Below are 15,116 nucleotides of genomic sequence, written 5' to 3'. Positions count from 1 at the left end.
ATCGTTATGGCTCTTAATGTCATCCACCGGAATCCCAGAGACATATAAACTCAGAACTGGACCTCAGCAACTCAAAAGATCAGCAGTGGCATATAACCACGTGGAGCAGAAAAAAAGGGGGGGACTAATAGTATAATTCCGCAAAGAAACACTTTATTAATAACATCCAATTCCCCACACAATTGCAATCACATGTAAGCAACTTAATAGCAGCATAAAACAGAATGTAGTTCGTTGGCGTCTGATGCCCATCGATGACTCACCGCTACACACCCTCCGTAGAAGTCCTGTGTGATGAAACATGTAAGGCCGTGAGCACGCAATCATCTGCCTATCGGTTGTTCATGTCCGGATACCCGCTGTCCTTTATGCGTAGCGGTGAGTCATCGATGGGCATCAGACGCTGTGTGTGTATAGGTTTTTTCAGCCAAGAATCTTATTCACACCTTCTTAAATATTGATTTTATTTATAGCGGCTGCTATCTAGTTTATTCAATTTGGTGGTAGCGCTGGGTGAGTGGGTAATTTATTACTTACTCCTTCTTTAGTACAGAACCAAATATACTCAAGGAGCTCCTTCGGGGGTAGCACTACACACATAGAGGATGATGGGGAATGGAGCATGGGGTTGGTAAAGACTGACCATGGGAGATGAGAGCCATATCAGAATGGCCTGGCTTTTCAGAGTATTGGGGCATTCTGGCCATAAATTAAAAATACAAACAAAGCACACAATTGCCACATAAAATGCTTTTATATGGATGTATTGTAAATAAAGGTGGATTCAGCATATTTAGCAGCTGATCAATTCATCAGGAGTTTAGCCCTAGGAAGTTGGGAATCAATATACATGCTTTACCACATTCCAAATGGGTCATGAGTATGGGGTTAGCCCAGGCCTTGAGAGTTCAAATCTTTATGCTGAGAGAGGAAGGTGTTTAATTTGCAGTTGAACTCCAGGCAAACATTTTAGTGCCAGAAGCCCAAACTCCATAATTTATTCTTCCATCAAAAGCCCAGTAAATAGTAAGTGTAGCGCTGCCCCATGGATTTCTCACCTTTTCGGGTCCCTCTGGGTTACCAATAGCAACTGCATGCAGAATCTTAACACTTTACTCTCTGGCTCAGTCAATAAACAGTCTAGGGGTGGGAGAAAGGAAGAGTGGGATACTCCAAAATCTGAACTATTCACAATGTTGAGGACTTCTATCTGAGGATGTGGCTAGACCGCAGTTTCCCCTTGCCATTAGATGAATCTGAAGTAAGGTTCCTGAATAGACAGCTTGCTTAGCACTTATCTTTAGGGTACTCGCCTCTGACTACTCTACTCAGGGGTGGCCCCCCTATCCTGGGCAGGCCCTTAGACACAATCCCCTGTACTCACAATACTGTTTTGCCAGGTTCTCCAGTGTCTCAACCCCTCTAGTCAGCTCTCCTGGACCTCAGGGTTCAGCTCCTTCCTTCTGGCTCACCAGGCCAACTGCCTGTGACCATACACCAACTGCTGCAGAAGAGGAGGCAGCCATCACCCTCCTTCCAGGAGTCTGCTCACCAGCCAAAGACCCCGTACTCCTAGCTTTTTTACCATGCCCCACAATGCACCGAGACTATCAGTCTGTGCCAATCACTGGGGCTATATCAAAGCCTGTGTACTCATTGTCCAGGTTTCCTCCACTGTCCAATGTGCCTCCCCATTGGACCAGTGGGGACACTCTAGACCAGATGAATCACACACTGGGCACATTGAGCAGACCTAACTTACAGATCCTGCTCCCTGTTAAGCAGAAAGCAATATAGATTCCCCTGCTGCTCCTCTGATAGGCAGACAGAGCCAAAAACTATACTAATTTTCTAGCACCTACCTAGGAGGGTGCTACACTCACCCCCGCCAAACCGAGCCATGTCCTCACTGGCTCTGGGAAAGCCACCCCCTACAAAAATTCTTTCTCAAAAATTTCTGAAGAGTATCCCACAAACCTGTAAAGGGGGAAAAGGGAAAATAACAAATGCACACAGTCAATCGACATTATAAATTACGTGAAAATATATATATACAGTATATATATATCTCTGCTGTACAATATTCACAAGGGCATTTACACATAATAGGTGCATTAAAATTAATGCACCCCCTGCCAAACAAAAATCTGATGAGCAGGTGAAAAATGTCATTCTGACTAGCCAGACCCAGATATCCAGTGCAAGCCTGCAAAAGAAAGAAAAATGTGAGTTAAGCACAACATTATTATGGCTATCTGAACCAGTGAGACTGCCCTCTCCTCAAAGGCGACCCTCTCACTGGACAATCTCTATCCTACACATTTACGTAGAAGTCACTCCTAACATGCTTGACTCTGCGTTTGATGGTTACTCCTGGAACAGGTAACACCCAAGACCTATCAAGCTAACTATCTACCTGACTTTACGTGTCACATTTTTTTTTGACTGAAATAGGCACAGTCCCTTTTTAGCACCTGGGCACTGACTCTCCTATTTTAGTCAATCCCACAAGTTCACAATGACATGCGGAGTCCATCCGACTGATGCTCACAGTGTCCTTCCCACCTGTAGCACCGAGGCAGCATGTCTTCTTTTAGGACAAGTTGTTTGCTGGAGCCTGAGCAAACTTTTCCGACTTGTGAGGGTTATCAGTCTCTTTAGGGGCCCTTTTCACTTTTGGTATCCCCCTTTCTCCAGAGACTTCAAGCCACTACCTGCTCGTGCGAGGCAGCAATTTGCACAAAGTTCCTCCAACTGGCCCACTGGCCCAACAGAATCTTCGCAAAGTGTCTTTTTAGAAAAGTATCTTTGTGAAAGAATCCTCTTCTTTATAGAGTGTTACTTTAACTCTCAGGTAGTGAATGATCCTGCCTCGATGGCCCAAAGAATCTTCATTTTAGCAAGATCATGTGATTACTAGAGTCCTTCTTTAACAAGGGTTTGTTTGTAAAGTTAGAGGGTCAGCCCTCTTTGATCAAACCACCCAGTGGTGGCAATTTTGCCAATTTCCCCATCCCTTTTGCAAGGATAGAAGGGAAAGGGGTATTGGGAATAGGGCTTTGGCTCTGACAACAAACATGAACTGTGAACTCTAGCTTCAACTTTAACTTCGGACACTCTAGCCCCCCTTCTTGGTCAAGCAAACTTAGGCTAGCCAGCCTTAACACATAGCTCTGCAAAGGGTAACATCCAGCATTCTCAGCAATAGTAGTCTGGATGTGGGACTCAAACAACTTTCCCTTCAGAGTCTTTCGCAGGGAAGGACCAAGCCTGGCTGGATGCGTTTGGGCGACTGACCTCCATACAGTCAATGTAGATGGCCCGCCCCAAATTCCAGTGGCCTTTGACTGATTGAAACGTCTTCCACAGCTCAGACTTAGACTGGTTGCGGTGGGGTTTCGGGATGTAGAGAAAGTCCCACACAGCCTCATCATACCAAGCTTCTCTCCTGGCCTCTATCTCCAACATTATCTCCTTACGAGCATAAGGATAGTCGTATCTGTATTTCAAGGCCACGTTTCTCTGTATCAGCTATTGAAGTCTGGAGAACCTAGGGAGGGTTTGTCTGTTTCCTCATAGGCCTCACTTTGTTCCCGAGCCCAGGAATGAGGTGGGGATAGGTTTGGGACCCGTGTAGCGTAGGCCTCGCAGAACCCCAGATAATTGGCACACTGACCACGTACCACTGAATCCCTTGTCTCCTCATCAGGAATGCTAGGACTGGCTGAACTGCTCCTTTCATTCATTCCCCAGTCCCACTTCGTCTCTTCTTCTGACTTCCAAACAGCAATTGCCTCCTCCAAGGATTTATAGTTGGAAGCTGGGAGACCGCGCATCAATGGCCCCAGCCTCTTCCTCACTGCTCATACTGACAGTCTTCCCCACCGCGGGCCATTGACTCCTCTCTGCCACTCTTGAAACAGGACCGGTGTCTGCTGCTACAGTCTTCCGTGCATCAGGTGGCTGCTGCTCGGCCCTCACTACCTGCATGCACATTACCTCTGTAGTGTGGGTCTCCCTTACTTGGCATACTGTAGTACAAACAGGTGCTACTGGTCCCGGCCCCAGCAACATCTTGAGTACTCCTCTTCCTCTGCCCACAGGGATTCTCGGCTCAGAAGCCGATAGGACAGGAACAACCCCAGTCACCCACAACACATTCAATCTTCTGGGCAGACCGTCACTCTTCTCTTCCCGCAGCAGCAGATTGCCACAGTGCCCACACTGGCTCCACACTTGCAGCTGCATGGTAACATTCAGACACTGACTACATACCAGGCCCAGATGTTCCATGCCAGCTTCGGTACACTACAGGGTCGACATCGGCATTCCAGTCTGCCCCGTAAGATCTCCGCCAACATGTGGGATAGCCTCCGCATTCCGGTTTACTCCGGCACCTGACATCTTGCTCTTCCACACACGTGTCTCCCTCTCAGCTACACCCAAAAAAGTGGAAGTAATTTATAGGCTCTCTTCCTCTTTCTGGATTGGCTGTTGGTGGGCGGCGACTCCACCCACAACTCCAAATTTGCTGATTCTCCGGCAGTGGCTCCTCCTGCTAGGCAGATCTCTCCAGTGCCCGCTTTCCCGCGCTGTACAGTAACCTCTTCACTGCCGCTCCAACTCAGCCAGCATGAAGATCACTGTACAGCAGATTGTGCTCCTCAATCCGCACGCATCTGCCATCCTTGTCTGTACCTGGGCCTCAGTTGCACGCCCATCTCGCCAGCCAACTGATCTCCCTTGCTATTTTGGAAAATTGTTCCGCTGTCATAAATTGCATGGTCAACATTCTTCTTTATAGTGCATGTCCAGACATGACCCCCGGCAAACCGATCCATGTGTCCCGGGTCACCACTTTCTCCATCGACACTTGCACCGATTACTGTAAAGCAGACACAGTCCTTTCGGACAGTATGATGCATCTTTTCTTCTCTAAGTCTCCTGCACATTTCTTGAAAGAACAGATTACTACTTTGGCAAAAGTCCATCCGTTGCCATTGGCAACCATCACTGTGAACTTAATTCTTCATCCCACTCTCTCTAGTCCCTGTAGAGCAGACATCACTCTTTGCTCACACTCCAGCACGTTTCTTGAGAAAGCATGACGTTATTTTGCAAGATTTCTCATCCATTGCCGTTAGCAACCGTTGCGGTAACCCAGAGCGAATCCCGGACGACACCCCCAAATGCAGCACCGCCCCCTTGAGGGCTGCTGGATTTCTCACCTTTTCGGGTCCCACTGGGTTACCAGTAGCAACTGCATGCAGAATCTTAACACTCTACTCTCCGGCTCAGTTTATAAGCAGTCTAGGGGTTATTGTTTTGTTATAAATAGGGATAGGAGAAGGGAAGAGTGGGATACTCCAAAACTTGAACTAAAAATACCTGAAAAACGCCCAAAAAAATGCCTGAAAACGATAAGCTCGGGTGTGAATGGAGCCTAAGGGTTTTGCACAGAGCAGCCCCGATCCTCCCCTTCTGGGGTGCCCCGTCAGCGCTCCTGGCTGCTCCTATTCATTGGGTGCCCCCACGAAGAGTGGCTTCCCATGGGCGCACCCGTACGGGTACGCTCACTGTGTCCATTGGCACAGACAGCAGGACGCAGCCCCCCACTCCTGTGTCACAGGATTTGATTGACAGCAGCAAGAGCTAGCTCCTACTGCTATGAATGTATCCAATGAGGACCCGAGACAGCGGCTGGAGCCACTGGGCTCGTGCTTGTCCCTCAAAAGATCGGGTTTAAGAAGGAATAAGGGGGGGTCTGGGCTGCAGCTGCAGCATCAAAGGTTTTTCACCCTAATGCATACAATATGTTAACCAGTTCTGGACGGGAAGGATTTGCCCCCTTAATGACCAGGCCATTTTTGCAATTCGGAACTGCGTTACTTTAACATAAAAATTGCGTGGTCATGCAATGCTGTACCCAAATAAAAGTGATGTCCTTTTTTTCCTACAAATATAGCTTTCTTTTGGTGGTATTTGATCACCTCTCCGATTTTTTATTTTTTGCACTAAACAACAAAAAAACAGCAACATTTCTGGAAAAAAAAAAAAACAACATTCTGCTATATAACATACCCAATAAAAAAAATACAATTTGTTCATCCTTTTAGGTCAATTTGTATTCTGCTACATATTTTTGGTAAAAAAAAATTGCAATAAGCGTATTTTGATTTTGGTTTGGGCAAAAGTTCTCGTGTCTACAAACTAGGGGAAAGATTTATGTAATTTTAATTTTTTTTATTTTTTTTTTACTAGTAATGGCGGCGATCTGCGATTTTTAGTGGGACTGTGACATTGCGGCGGACAGATCGGACCCCTAAACTGTCATTTTTTTACACTTTTGGGGGACCAGTGACATTACTACAGTAATCAGTGCTAAAAATATGCACTGTTACTGTAATAATGACATTGGCAGGGAAGGGATTAACCTAGGGGTGATCAAAGGGTTAGGTGTGAGCCTAGGGGAGTGTTTACTAACTGTGGGGGGAGGGGCTTGTGAAATGATCATAGAGACCGGTGATCCTATATAGAAGGATCACAGGCGCTCTGTGATAATTTCAGAGAGGAGAACGGTCTGCTGTGTTTACAACAGCTAACCATCCATCTCTCTCAGTGGGGAGCAATCGTGGGCGGCCGGCGGCAATCGCGGCCGCCAGCATCGGCATCCCCGCTGCCTAGTCCCTCACCCCCCAGCACCACGCGTGTGACCAATGTAGGGCCACGACGGTTCGCACAGGAGAGGCTGCCTGCCGCAGTAAATCTGCGGCGGCCGGTCCAAATGTGCTTAAGGTGAAAAACCTTGAGACTTTACAACTCCTTTAAGGCTTCCAGAAACCACAGGGGCAGCAGAGACCTTGTGATGGCATCAGGGGCATACCTAGAGCATTTGGCACCCGGGGCGGATCGGATTTCTGGCACTCCCCCCCCCCAACTTTAAAATGTAAAAACACCCACAAAAAATTGTAATATTCTTAAGAATATTTATTACTTCTGTCCTCCCCCTTAGCAGACAGGAGGTAGCCCCTCCATGCTTCTTCCCCCCCCCAGCAGACAGGAGGTAGCCCCTCCATGCTTCTGCCCCCCCCAGCAGACAGGCGGTAGCCCCTCCATGCTTCTGCCCCCCCCCCCCCAGCAGACAGGAGGTAGGCCCTCCATGCTCTGTCCCCCCCAGCAGACAGGAGGTAGCCCCCCATGCTCTGCCCCCCCCCAGCAGACAGTAGGTAGCCCCCCATGCTCTGTCCTCCCCATTAGCAGACAGCAGGTGTTCTGATCTCCTCTCCTCTTGAGGCAGCGGAGCGGCATGAAAGTTATTGAAATACTAACCTACTGACTTACCTGCTTCTTCAGCACTCTCTCCCTGAGAGCATGCCACTGCACCGGAGAAGAGGAGGAGGTGGGTGGAGCATGGAGGCGGAGCTAATTACTGGCGTGGAGGAGAGCACTGTGGATGCTGGGGCCTCGGTGTCAGTCAGCTTCTGTCAGTGACGTCACTGGATGCTGGATGCCAGGCGGCAGGCGGCTAGCAACCATTTAAGGATCGGGATTAAAAATAAATATAGCTGACTGCTGTGTTTCTGTTTCATTCTGGGACACTGCATTGTCCCAGAATGAAGATGCCTGGGACCTACACATGCCAGTACATGGCAGCGGCACCAGCCTATCTGGCACCCCCCTCAATATTGGCATCCGGGGCGGACCCCCCCCCCCCCGCCCCCCTCCATTGGTACGCCCCTGGATGGCATCACTGTCTGTGCAAAAAAAGGACATTTTAACAAAAGGAGAGGTTTACATTTTAATGGCATAATGATCAGCAAAGTAAAGACATTACGTCGTTGTTGTTTTTATTTTTTTTTTTTATTACATTACACTTCTTTTTTTAACATTTTAAATAAGATAGAATAGACTATAGTAAGCAGTATTTATGTTGATTTAATAATTTAACTTTTCATCTAGAGAGCTTTTTTTTTTTTAAATAAAACTGGATTCCAGCATTTACAGCACGTAAATAAATACTTAAAATATAATATAAAAAGATAAATGAAGAAAAAAAAAGATAAATGGGTCTCTAGATATTATGAGGCCCCTCCTGGGACAGAGGGAGGTTAGTCATCAAGGATTCGCTGAAGAGCATAAAATAGTCAACATTTCTCTGTCTGCAATAGAAAAAAAAATAACTGAGCCTAAAAATACAATATCATGACAGGTAAGGCCAGAACGTTACTCAGCTTTAGAAAACATCCACCACGTAAGAGAATTTTATATTTTATAAATCTTAATTTTGCAGTCCAAGTTTATTATAGATTTTTATTTTTACATAATTTTCCTACATAAGGTTTTATATTTGTTCTGGACATTTTATAGATAGGCAACTCCTATCCTCATATTGATTAGTGGTTCCAAATTAACCACTTAAGCCCCGGAAGATTTTACCCCCATTCCGACCAGGGGGTATTTTGCGATTCGGCACTGCGTGACTTTAATGGACAATTGCGCGGTCGTGAGACGCTGTACCTAAACGAATTTGGCGTCCTTTTTTTCCCACAAACAGAGCTTTCTTTTGGTGGTATTTGATCACCTGTGCGATTTTTTGATCACGCGCTATAAACAAAAAAAGAGCGTCAATTTTGCAAAAATAACAATATTTTTCACATTTTTTTATATGAAATTCCCCCCAAAAAAAATGTAAAAATCAAAATTTTTTAACATTTTCGGCCAATTTGTTTTATGCTACCTATGTTTGGTAAAAAAAATCGCAAAAAGCGTATTTTGATTGGTTTGCGCAAAAGTTATCGCGTTTACTAACAAAGGGAAAGATTTTTGTCATTTTTGTTGTTTTTTTTTTTAACGCGTAATGGCGGCGATCTGCGATTTTTTTTGCGGTACTGCGACATTGCGGCGGACAGATCGGACCCTTGACTGACATTTTTGACACTTTTGGGGTTACCAGTGACATTTCTACAGTAATCAGTGCTATATATATGCACTGTTACTGTAAAAATACACTGGTAGTGAAGGGGTTAACTTTATTTGGGAGGGAGGGGCTGTGTGTGTCCCTAGGGGCGTGCTTTCTACTGTGATTGGCTGTGGCTTCAGCTGTAAGGACACTGATCAACGGATCTACATAGTAGATCCATGTGATCAGTGTCTTTGCAGCGAGGAGAATGACAGGCAGCTTGTTTACACAAGCTGCCTGACATTCTCCCTCTCCCCCGCCGATCGCCGGGTGGCCGGCGGACATCGGGTCCGCTGGTCACACGCGCGGGGGGGTCCGTGACCACGCGGGAGCGGGAGCGCGCCTCTGGGGGCGCGCGCTCGCTCCCTAGACCCTCACAAGCAAGCAACGTAGCCCTACGTTAGTTTGCCTGTGAGGGGCTGACCGCCGACGTAGATAGTCGTGCGGCGGTCGGCAAGTGGTTAATAACTACTGCAGTAGGGAACAGACACAAAAAGATACACTCCGCATATTTCCAAAATAACTGTTCTGTATTATTTGAGGCAATTGAAGGCTTTTATACACAAGATGATGTAGATATCACATTATTATTACAATTGTACTTTTATGGTAACAAGGGGCGTAACATAGGCAGGCTAATTCTTATCAGGGCTCAAAAGAATGAGTGCAGTGTGCAATACATACAAAATACAATAATATTAGGGATGTAAAAATTTCCTTTACAATATTATATTATTTTTTCGCATTCAATTTTGGAAGTAGACTACAAGGATCAGAAAAGAATATTACAGTAGATTCAACGGCCAGTCCTCATTTTTGCAGTGCCCCAATAATGTGGCCACATATAGAACTTTGTTTAGAACTACAATACCAATATAGTTTACTTTTTAAAAGTACCTTTAATCAATGCTAAAGTATTAAATAGTATTCAACCTAAGCTCATTATAGCTTTAAAGCTGTATTAAACTTAAAACCGAAAATGTATTATATTGCATCTTACCAATCAGTAGATGTGGTGGCTGCATTACTTTTCTTTTTTTAGACTTTTTTTCCCCCTCTGTTTTTACCTGGTGATCTGGCCCGTAACACACCTCCTGTATTAGAGCACCCCCACTCTGGATGAATGAGCACAGGGGGCACTTTTGGACAGCAGCATTGTCAGCCTGGGGAAGGGTAGTGTTAGATGTACTAGCAGATTTAGACACACTTTCAAATTCAAGCCAAACTCCAGCTCACACTTTAAAATCAGTTACAGTAAGGCTAAGTTCACATCAGCATTAAAAGAAGGCATTTGAGGGGTGTTAAAACGCATTTAAATGAAACAATGGACTGCACACACTGCTGTTCACATTATCAAAACATGAAGTGTTAGCGTCGCTTCACTTCAAAATGAAAGCCTTTTATAGCCTCCCATTCAAGTCTATGGAAATGTTTTGCAAATGCTCTGGCAGGGCTTTCAAATTAGTTTATTTCCTGTAATGTCACTTCCCATTTAAAAATAGGTGTTTGTGTAGCAGTTTTAATGCGCCCTAACGTTCAACATACGCTTCAAAACTGCACATAGGGCGTTTGGGAAGTGTTTTTAAATCCTCATTAAAACGCCAGTCTAATGCCCATACTAAGCTCATTGATGCCAGTCAAATGCCCATACTAAGCTCATTGATGCCAGTCAAATGCCCATACTAAGCTCATTGATGCCTGTCAAATTATGACCATACTAAGCTCATTGATGCCATTCAAATGTCCACACTATGCTTACTTATACCAGTCTAATACCCATACTAAGCTCATTGATGCCAGTCAAATGATGCCCATACTGAGCTCATTGATGCCAGTAAAATGCCCATATTATGCTTACTGATACCAGTCTAATGTTCATACTAAGCTCATTGATGCCAGTCAAATGTCCATACTATGTTTATTGATGCCAGTCCAATGACCATACTAAGCGTATTGATGACGGTCAAATGTGCATACTAAGGTTATTGATGTGAGTCAAATACTCATACCAAGCCCATTGATGCCAGTCAAATGTCCATACTAAGCTCATTGATGCCAGTCTAATGTCCATACTAAGCTCATCAATGCCCCTTCGAATGCCTATACTAGTCTCATTGATGCCAGTCAAATGCCCATACTAAGCTCATTAATGCCAGTCGAATACCCATAGTAAGCTCATTGATGCCAGTCTAATGCCCATACTAAGCTCATCAATGCCACTCTAATGCCCATACTAAGCTCATCAATGCCAGTCAAATGCCTATATTAATCTCATTGATGCCAGTCAAATGCCCATGCTAAGCTCATTGATGCCAGTCCAATGCCCATACTAAGCTCATCATTCCAGTCTAATACCCATACTAAGCTCATTGTTGCCAGTCAAACACCCATACTAAGCTCATTGATGCCAGTTTAATGCCCATACTAAGCTCATTGATGCCAGTTTAATGCCCATACTAAGCTCCTTGATGGCAGTCTAATGACCATAATAAGCTTATCAATGCCACTCTAATGCCCATACTAAGCTCATTGATGCCAAATGCCCATACTAAGTTCATTGATGCCAGTCTAATGCCCACGCTAAACTCATTGATGCCAGTCTAATGCCCATACTAATGCTATAGGACCGTTTGTTAAGCATCAGAAATGTAGTCAAGTGTGAACAAGCCCTAACAGTTTTATTCCTTTTGGGATAAAAGGTTTTACATAAATAAATTAAAGCTGATCACTGTAAGCACCCCTGTCAGTGGTAAATGGTTTGTCTCATCCTTCTAACTAATACATTTGCAGGACACCGTGTTCTGTTAAAAAAACAACAGACTTACTGGCCAGATAACCTGGTGAAAATGAAGGAAAGAAAGCCTAAAAAAGAAAGCTAATGCAGACATCAAATCTTATTCTAATCTAAGTTGATAAGCTGCAATACAATAAATCTTTGCTGTTGGGTTTAATACTGCTTTAAAGCTCTATTAAAGTCTTGCATTCTCCTATGTCTTTATAATCCTGCAACCCCACTTATCATGATTTGTGACTGATTTTTGCTGAAAACTTCCTTAAAATAAGTTTTTCTCTCAAGGAAAATGCTGCTTCCTGACCTTCCTATCCAATGCTTTGAGCTGGCAGAGATGAGTAACAGCCACACCCCTCATTTCAGTGTCCTCACACAGACTTGTTAGAGAGTTAAAGAAGGGGTGTGACTTACCAGCTACAGTGCATTGCGAAAGTATTCGGCCCCCTTGAACTTTTCAACCTTTTGCCACATTTCAGGCTTCAAACATAAAGATATAAAACTGTAATTTTTTGTGAAGAATCAACAACAAGTGGGACACAATCATGAAGTGGAACGAAATTTATTGGATATTTCAAACTTTTTTAACAAATAAAAAACTGAAAAATTGGGCGTGCAAAATTATTCAGCCCCTTTACTTTCAGTGCAGCAAACTCTCTCCAGAAGTTCAGTGAGGATCTCTGAATGATCCAATGTTGACCTAAATGACTAATGAGGATAAATAGAATCCACCTGTGTGTAATCAAGTCTCCGTATAAATGCACCTGCACTGTGATAGTCTCAGAGGTCCGTTTAACCACTTTACCACCGGAGGATTTTGCTGTCTTCCGTCCAGGCCACTTTTTGCGATTCGGTGCTGTGCGACTTCAACTGACAATTGCGCGGTCGTGCGACGCCGTACCCGAACGAAATTTACGTCCTTTTTTTCCCATAAACAGAGCTTTCTTTTGGTGGTATTTGATCACCTGTGCGATTTTTACTTTTTGCGCTATAAACAAAAAAAGAGCGTTTATTTTGAAAAAATAACAATATTTTTAACATTTTTTTATATGAAATTCCCCCCAAAAAAGATGTAAAAACCAATTTTTTTAAAAATTTTTGGCCAATTTGTTTTCTGCTACCTATGTTTGGTAAAAAAAATCGCAATAAGCGTATTTTGATTGGTTTGCGCAAAAGTTATTGCGTTTACTAACAAAGGGAAAGATTTCTGTCATTTTTGGTGTTTTTTTTTTTTACGTGTAATGGCGGCGATCTGCGATTTTTTTTTTGTGGGACTGCGACATTGCGGCGGACAGATCGGACCCTTGACTGACATTTTTGACACTTTTGGGGGTACCAGTGACATTACTGCAGTAATCAGTGCTATATATATGCACTGTTACTGTAAAAATGACACTGGCAGGGAAGGGGTTAATTTTATTGGAGAGGGAGGGGTTAATGTATGCCTGGTGCTTACTGACGTGTAGGGGGGGAGGTGACTGAGTGAGTCACGGACAGATCGGATGTCCAGCTATGCTGAACAGTCCGATCTGTCACTCCCTGTCACTATGGAGATCCGTCCGCTTGTGTTTACACAGGCAGGCGGATCTCCACACTAGATCCCCGGCGATCGGGGCAGAGCAGCGGTGATCGCCGCTGCTCCTCCCCTGGCCCGACTCCCGCTGTGAATGAAAACAGCGGGAGCGAGCCTCCGGCGGCGCGCAAGCGCCGCCCAGAAGGGGGAGTGTCTGACGACGTTAATACTACGTCGTCAGACGATAACGAGCCACTCTGCCGCAGTAGTATTACTGTGAGCAGACGTAAAGTGGTTAAAGCGCAGAGAGCATCATGAAGAACAAGGAACACACCAGGCAGGTCCGAGATACTGTTGTGGAGAAGTTTAAAGCTGGATTTGGATACAAAAAGATTTTCCAAGCTTTAAACATCCGAAGGAGCATTGTGCAAGCGATAATATTGAAATGGAAGGAGTATCAGACCACTGCAAATGTACTAAGACCTGGCCGTCCCTCTAAACTTTCAGCTCATACAAGGAGCAATGTACATATAAGGAACAGCTGGAAGACCAATTTGCAACTTATTAGGTCAATTGGCAAAATGATTGGGTATAAAAAGAGCCTCTCAGAGTGGCAGTGTCTCTCAGAAGTCAAGATGGGCAGAGGATCACCAATTCCTCCAATGCTGCGGCGAAAAATAGTGGAGCAATATCAGAAAGGAGTTTCTCAGAGAAAAATTGCAAAGAGTTTGAAATTATCATCATCTACAGTACATAATATCATCCAAAGATTCAGAGAATCTGGAACAATCTCTGTGTGTAAGGGTCAAGGCCGGAAAACCATACTGGATGCCGGTGATCTTCGGACCCTTAGACGGCACGGCATCCCATACAGGAATGATACTGTAATGGAAATCACAACATGGGCTCAGGAATACTTCCAGAAAACATTGTCGGTGCACACAACCCACCGTGCCATTCGCCGTTGCCGGCTTAAACTCTATAGGCCAAAAAAGAAGCCATATCTAAACATGATCCAGAAGCGCAGGCTTTTTCTCTGGGCCAAGGCTCATTTAAAATGGACTGTGGCAAAGAGGAAAACTATTCTGTGGTCAGACGAATCCAAATTTGAAGTTCTTTTTGGAAAACTGGGACGCGATGTCATCCGGACTAAAGAGGACAAGGGCAACCCAAGTTGTTATCAGCGCTCAGTTCAGAAGCCTGCATCTCTGATGGTATGGGGTTGCATGAGTGTGTGTGGCATGGGAAGCTTACACATCTGGAAAGGCACCATCAATGCTGAAAGGTATATCCAAGTTCTAGAACAACATATGCTCCCATCCAGACGTCGTCTCTTTCAGGGAAGACCTTGCATTTTCCAACATGACAATGCCAGACCACATACTGCATCAATTACAACATCATGGCTGCGTAGAAGAAGGATCCGGGTACCGAAATGGCCAGCCTGCAGTCCAGATCTTTCACCCATAGAAAACATTTGGCGCATCATAAAGAGGAAGATGCAACAAAGAAGACCTGAGGCAGTTGAGCAACTAGAAGCCTGTATTAGACAAGAATGGGACAACATTCCTATTCCTAAACTTCAGCAACTTGTCTCCTCAGTCCCCAGACATTTACAGACTGTTTTAAAAAGAAGAGGGGATGCCACACAGTGGTAAACATGGCCTTGTCCCAACTTTTTTGAGATGTGTTGATGCCATGAAATTTAAAATCAACTTATTTTTCCCTTAAAATGATACATTTTTTCAGTTTAAACATTTGATATGTCATCTATGTTGTATTCTGAATAAAATATTGAAATTTGAAACTTCCACATCATTGCATTCTGTTTTTATACACAATTTGTACAGTGTCCC

General features: G+C 44.5%; 1 long non-coding RNA gene across 1 annotated transcript in view; it reads right to left on the bottom strand.

Moving 5' to 3' along the window:
• LOC309552384 overlaps positions 1–15,116 on the bottom strand; it is an 879,384-nt gene extending 864,268 nt beyond the window's left edge. The window contains exon 1 of the long non-coding RNA XR_014225136.1: positions 14,937–15,116. This is a non-coding gene — a long non-coding RNA (uncharacterized lncRNA). The remainder of the gene's footprint in view (positions 1–14,936) is intronic.

The sequence above is a fragment of the Pelophylax lessonae genome (genome assembly GCF_965119305.1).
Source record: "Pelophylax lessonae genome assembly, chromosome: 4".
Classification (NCBI taxonomy): Eukaryota; Metazoa; Chordata; class Amphibia; order Anura; family Ranidae; genus Pelophylax; species Pelophylax lessonae.
The sequence above is the reverse complement of the archived record's forward strand: the minus strand, read 5'-3'. Positions and strand labels throughout refer to the sequence as shown.